The sequence below is a fragment of the Cryptomeria japonica genome, chromosome 10, assembly GCF_030272615.1.
Source record: "Cryptomeria japonica chromosome 10, Sugi_1.0, whole genome shotgun sequence".
Lineage (NCBI taxonomy): Eukaryota > Viridiplantae > Streptophyta > Pinopsida > Cupressales > Cupressaceae > Cryptomeria > Cryptomeria japonica.
The window spans coordinates 855,676,232-855,682,638 of record NC_081414.1 but is presented as its reverse complement, the minus strand read 5'-3'; positions in this window follow the sequence as shown (position 1 = coordinate 855,682,638).

The following is a 6,407-nucleotide window of genomic DNA, read 5'->3' as shown; positions in this document are numbered from 1 at the left end:
TCAATAGATAGATGTCTGCTCCGAGGACACCACAACAGATTGGCATAGCAGAAAGGATGAACAAAACAACAATTGAAGCTGCAAGAACCATGCTATTACAGGGTGATGTATCCAAAATGTTTTGGAGAGAAGCGGTCAGTACTGTTGTATACACTTTAAACTAGGTACTAGTGAAGAGAGGTAACAATAAGACACCCTATGAGTTATGGTATGAAAAAACTCCTTGTGTAAGTTATTTTAAAAAATTTGGAAGTCAATGTTTTTTTAAGAGAGATAACTACACTGAGAAATTTGATGCAAAATCTGATGAAAGGAATTTTTCTTGGTTACTCTTCTAAGAGTAAGGCATATAAATGTTACAATAAGAGAACTAAAAAAATTGTTGAAAGTGCTAATGTAAAAGTTGATGATCTATCTGATAAGTCTGAAGGTACAAGTAGATCAGAACCTGAAAAGGATGATAATGAGGAAAAACTTGTGATAATTGAACTAGAGGCAAAGAATAATAAAGAATCGGCAAATGCAGAATTATATGCTCACCCGGTAAGCGATGAAAGTGAGGAAGAAAATGAAGAACCTGATGCAGAAAATGCAGAATCGGTACAAGCAATACCTAGATATGTCAGATTGAACCATTCACAAGAGCAGATAATTGGTGATAAGAATGCAGGTGTGAAAACCAGGAGAAAGATCTGAGAGAACTCATGTTTGATTTCTACAATAGAACCCAAGATAGTTAAGGAAGCACTAAATGATGACGATGGGTGAATGAAATGAATGAATAATTAGATCAAATTGAAAAGAATCAAACATGGTCACTTGTTCCTAGACCGGAGGATAAGAATGTTATTGGAACAAAATGGGTCTTTAGGAATAAATTGGATGAAGAAGGAAAAAATGTAAGAAACAAGGTGAGGTTAGTCTGCAAAGGGTATGCTCAAGAAGAAGGTGAGGATTATAGTGAAACATTTGCACTGGTTGCTAGATTAGGAGTAAGGATGTTGCTGGCATTTGTTGCATATAAGGGATTCAAAGTTTATCAAATGGATGTCAAATCAGCCTTTCTAAATGGAATTTTAGAAGAAGTATACATTGAACAACCGGATGGATTTTCTTTGACTGATAATAAGGACATGGTGTGTAAATTGCATAAAGCACTATATGGTCTAAAGCAGGCAGTGAGAGCATGGTATGAGAGATTACATGCACATTTGATCAAAATTGGATTCCAATGTACCAGTAAAGATAACAACATTTATTTGAAGACTGATGGAGACAAAATGTTGATAGCAGAAGTGTTTGTAGATGACATAATTTTTGGTGGATATGATGATATGTGTATGGATTTTGCTGATATAACGAAAAAGGAATTTGAAATGTCTCTAATCGATGAAATAAAGTTCTTTATTGGCTTGCAGGTCCAACAACTGGATGGTGGTATTTTAATTCGTCAGACCAAGTATATCAAAGAGGTGTTGAAGACTTTCGGTATGGAAGACTGCAAACCGGTAGGAACACCAATGGTAATAGGCTGCAAGTTATCAAAGCAAGATTATTCTCCTGTTGTTAGTGAAAAAGAGTACATGTCTATGATTGGCAAGCTATACTATGTTGTTCATAGCAGACCAGACATTGCTCACGATGTTGGATTAGTGGCTAGATTTCAAAAAGAGCCTAAGGAGAGTCACATGGTGGTTGTGAAGAGAATTTTTTGGTATCTCAAAGGCACAATAGACTATGGTTTATGGTATCCCTATAAATGATATTTTACTTTGGATGTCTTTACTGATGTTGATTGGGTAGGTAATGTGGATGATCAGAAAAGAACAACCAGTGGAGCTTTTCTACTTGGTGGATGATTAGTGGCATGGATGAGAAAGAAATAAACACGTGTTTCTCAATTTACAGCTAAAGCAGAGTATGTAGTTGCATCCATGAATTGCACGTAGGCAATATGGATGAGACATGTGCTAGAAGGATTCAAGATAGATATGTCTGAACCGGTGACTATCTATTGTGATAATCCAAGTGCAATAAATATTTCTAAGAATCTTGTACTTCATGCTAGAACCAAGCACATTGAATTGAAGTATCATTTCCCAAGGGAAAGAGTTCAATAAAAATAGATCAAGATGGAATATGTGAAGATTTGATTTATTTACTAAGCCCTTACTGAAGCTACCTTTGAGTTTCTTAGAGGTAAACTAGGAGTTAGACCCCTACATCGGAACAACTAGAATGATGGAGATGCATCAATCATGTGGATTTCATGTTTATCTTTCACTAAGGATTGATGAAGGTGCAGGATAATCCTTTGGGGGAGCAAGTCTGATGTAAAGGTCTAATTTAATGCTTTGATATAAGTTTTCTAATTTGATTAGCAGAGATGATGGAAGAGGCAGCAACAGAATTTTAAGACAAGTGATGCATTTACACCTTTGGCATTGTTGTCAAAGGGGGAGAAGAAAACAAATCAGATTGAGAGAAGCATTGGTTAAGGAGGAGAATCGTCAGATGATGTGATACTGGCAAGCAAGTTGTAGATGATGATGTTACTCTGATTGGTGTTGCCATCAATGCCAAAGGGGTAGAATGTTGGCATTTGGCATAACTGATGCAGAATGAGATGATGCAGGTGATGCAGTTGAAGATGGATGATTGCACCAGTAGAGGATAGAAGACTATTTGTGATCAAGAGATTAAGATTTTGTGATTAGATGACTTGATCAGTTATTTGTGTTGTCATTGATGGCAACTGATGTCAAATAATGATTACTGATGTTCCTGATGTTTTGTTTTGTCATCTAAGTGATTTGGTTTACTGGAAGATGAGGTTTACTAGCAAAGAACATAATTCTGTGAAATAGGAATTTAACCGGTAAAGCAGAGATGTTTTGGTTGAATTGGACGATCGATGATGATTGGTGCTTTGCGGTTTGGAATGTGAGCTTGTATCATAGAAAGGAGTATCTGATAAGAACCAGAACTTGTCATGACTATTGGAAGGCTTGTTTCAAATTTCTAATGAAGTTTTGCTAAGGTTTTAGTAGGGTTTAAGGACCAGTGAAAAAATCATCAAACCGATAATGATTTTTGTTATGGTGGTGATCGACGACAAGTATAGAAGAATGTGGTAACATGACACAACCCATGTGAATGATTTGATTATTTTTTTGGCGCGATTCGAGGAAGAATTTCTTGGGAAACTACGAAACACTTAGTGGAGTGTTTTGAGGTTTTGAATTTGGTATAGATCGGATTTTTGTGATGGGTTTCGATCAACCAATGGTTGATATTGCATTGTAATTTGATGTAATGATCTGTATATTGATATGAAATTATCTCTTATGATTTGTAATATAATTTCATGATGTAATTAGGCTTTAGTGGTCGACCTAGTTGAGATGGCTATTTAGGATGGCACAGTTGATGTTTATTGTGTTGGTGGTCTTAAGAGAATGTGTTGAGCCATCCAAGAGTAGTGTGAGATCTGCCTGAGAGTTGTAGAGTGTTGAGCATAACTAGATCTAATCTAGCAATCTGAGAAGTGCAAGTAACATATCACTTTTTCATCATTGTTCCCTAATAGTTGCAATAGGTTAAATACCTTAATTAGGTAGGTCCTATCAGGCCTTAAACATTTAAGTCCCCTAATAGGGAAGCTCTCAAAAAGGGTGGTAAATCCTCTCACGAGGTTGATCCTAATGGATCATCAAGCTCCTAACCGGGCTGCTAGGCAAATCCCTTAACCTGATGACTCCTAACAAGGTCTGCTCCTAACAGGGCGTACTTCAAAAGAGTACAAATATTTTTGGGTACCAACTCCCATCGTGGTTTTTCCCTATTTGGGTTTCCACATCAAAAATTATGGTGTTCATTTGTGGAATGCTTTTCATGTGATGTTCTTGTTTGTTACATTTCATGCACTATTTCTGAGTACACTGGTTGTGATGTTTTATCAAAGGTTTATCAAAGGTTACCAGTACTGATAAGAGTTTGTAGAGAAAGTGTTTGATTTGATATATGAGGATAATAAGTTGGTAAATGATCAAATTTATATAATTGCTTAAGTGGTGAAAGAATTGATAGATGTGGTAAATGATCTGATTAATGTGTTAGCAAATCTGATAAAGAGGTTGTTAGATCTGATAAAAGAAGTTGAGATATTTGATAAATGATTTCAGATCTAATATAAGTTTGATTTTGATTTAAAGTTTAAATTAGTGTTAATATTGATTCACCCCCCCTCTCAGTATTAACCGGATCCTCATAGGATTAACAATCTACACTGAACTTAAGAGAATGGAAATACATGAGCCTAAAGCAGAGATAACTAAGCACGTAGTGTTTCGAACAATAAGCGATAAGGGTTTTGAAAGGTTGACATGAAATTAGTCAATAGATGTTGTTAGTAGATTACACAAATCATGCCATATTTCACTTCTTTTTATGTGAATATATCTTCCTTATGCCTATATATTGGCTAGCCAAATGAATAGTGGCTATGAAAAGTGTTTTTTTGGTGCCTATAAATCCATAGTTTAGAGCTCCAATCTATGGTAATACCATGAAAAATATTTAAATAAAGGTGGATGTAGATATGAATCATTTTGGAGTAGTGACTTTTTTAGTTTTAGAGAAGAAAATTTGATGAAAAATTTGCAACCCTGCAGACAGTATTATATGTTTCCATAAATAATGAATGCAAAATCAAAGGTACTATGAAAGATCAAAGCAAAACTAAGGGTTGTAAAGTTTGGTTTGCAGCAATAGGGGTGGACTTTCTGGAGCTGATATGATAGGTTCACAAGAGTATGAGCTATCATATGGATCATGGGCTAAAGCAGACATAAATTTTCATGTGTTTTAACTTGTCAATTTTATGGACAACAGAAACAAAATATGCATAAAAAACTTCCAGTATTTATGTTTAGTCTAATGTGCAGTAAATGCATATTTTCAATTTGGTGCATCCAAAGTTTTCACAAAATTATAAATGAAAGGAGTTGTAAATAAAAGTTAGGGATATACTGAAACTCCAAATATTTTCAATTAGGCAAAGGAACTAGAACAAAGTGCAACAATATAAAAAGGGAAAATGTGGCAACAAATATCTTTCATAAAATAAAATATTTTTCACCCACTAGCAACAATAGTAACAAATGCAAGGATTGTTTTCTAATAGAGGGGAGAGTTCAAGTTGGATGTGTTTCACTAAAAAAGCCATGGGGAAGGTTAAATGCAATAAGTATTTTACTCACTGAAATTTTTTTCAGATTATTTTGTCGAGGGGGGAGAATATCATTGATGAAATAACAAATGCATTCTCGTAAGAAGGCATAACTATGGTGAGGTGAATATTTTCATTAAGTGGAAATTACTCATAAGGGAGACTGGGTACATAAAATGACAAAACATTCACAATTTCTAAAATGGGGAAATTAGTATTTCCAGTCAGAGAGAAGATGAGGGCTGCAAACAAAGATGGGCAGAACACCATAAAGGGAAATTCTTAGACAAAAGGAATGGGCATTAGGCTGAAAGTGACAAGTATTATGTCCCTATGCGTGTGTGTGCAGACAAAGTCAAAATTTTGTGTGCAAACATGAGAGTAGAAATGTGTGAATGCAGGGATATTTTCCAGATAATCTAGGTGTCTCATGCAGGCTCAAAGATGTACATCAAAGGCAAATTGGAGAAGAGAAAAATGGATTTTAAAATTTGAAAGACAACAAAGAGGAAGACAGTTGTTGTTTTTTGGAATCATTTAGGGTTTCTTTTAGGGTTTTCTTCTTCGTGTATTTAGTCTTCTCTTCTCCTCATTTTTGGGGGATTTTGAGGTAATTTTGAAATATTCTGGAAGAAAGGCTTCCATGTATAGTCTAAAATTATAGTATGTAGAGTTATATTTTCAGCTTGTACTTGTTTTGTTGCTTTGAATAGTTTATGACCAGTTTGCAAGCAAGTTTAATGTTTTATTGTAGTTCTCTCCAAGATGTAAGAACATTGTTTATGAAATGAATGCTCAAGGATCATCTTTTTTATCCTAACAAGTTCTAGTGTTCATCTTATTTTCTGCTTCTCTTCAAAGAAGAGATTAAATTGCTTTTAATAGGATGAGAAATGGTGTTATGTGCATGTAGGATCTTCAAGTATGACTACAATGGAACTATAATGGATGGTGTTAGTGTAATGCATTAATGCTAAGAGTGCACTAGTTATATCTTAATCTATTTAGGTATCATGTCTACATGATGTAAGTTGACTCTACTACCCTAAGGAAGGTGCTAGTCATTAGGCTTGCACCCAGTTTTTAAAATCACTAATATTCTCAGATGTCATTTTTTTTTGTCATAGCAATTAGTATTAGGAGTTATTTAGTGTAGAAATTATTCCCAAGTGCTTAG